This window comes from Corvus brachyrhynchos, unplaced genomic scaffold (assembly GCF_000691975.1).
Source record: "Corvus brachyrhynchos isolate BGI_N302 unplaced genomic scaffold, ASM69197v1 scaffold162, whole genome shotgun sequence".
In the NCBI taxonomy this organism is placed as follows: domain Eukaryota; kingdom Metazoa; phylum Chordata; class Aves; order Passeriformes; family Corvidae; genus Corvus; species Corvus brachyrhynchos.
Genome location: NW_008236696.1, coordinates 1,505,584 through 1,506,162, shown reverse-complemented (window position 1 = coordinate 1,506,162; position 579 = coordinate 1,505,584). Strand labels below are relative to the sequence as shown.

The following is a 579-nucleotide window of genomic DNA, read 5'->3' as shown; positions in this document are numbered from 1 at the left end:
TTAGCCCTGTGGTGTGCCCCCCCCCCGCCCCCCCCAGCCGCTGGGAGCGGGAGGTCTCCCAATAGTGCTCCGGACACTTCCCAATTATACAGATTTTTATATATTTTTCTCCCCTTTCCTGGGATCGGGGCGCGGGGAGGGGGGGCTGGAAATCCCCATCCGGAATCCAGCCTCATCCGTGCGGAGCCACCTCCATGTAAATCCGACCATCAGGCAGGCAATGGAAATGATCAAACGCTACTTCTCTCCGTCTGCAGGCAGATAATCCCACTAATCCAATAGATCTCCCCCGATCCGAAATTGCCCTCCAGACGAATCCCTTTCGCTCGGTGTCCGGCGGGCGACCGCGGAGCCGCGACGGTGCCCCGAGGGGCACGGGAGGGGCGCGGAGGGGTGCGGAGGGGTGTTAATCTTTTTTGGCTCCTGGATGCACGGCTCGCTCAAACCGCCGAGATCCCTGCTTTTTCCCCTATTACACGTTTCCACTCCAAATTGCTGCTGGATGAAAAATGGTACAAAGATACCCCCAGCGGCGGAGCGGCGAACAGCGCGGGCAGCCCCGGCCCCGCACCGCCCCGC

At 61.1% G+C, this 579-nt stretch overlaps 1 protein-coding gene across 8 annotated transcripts in view; it reads right to left on the bottom strand.

Moving 5' to 3' along the window:
* NLGN1 (neuroligin 1) overlaps window positions 1-579 on the bottom strand; it is a 428,516-nt gene that overhangs the window by 311,576 nt on the left and 116,361 nt on the right. The window lies entirely within an intron of this gene.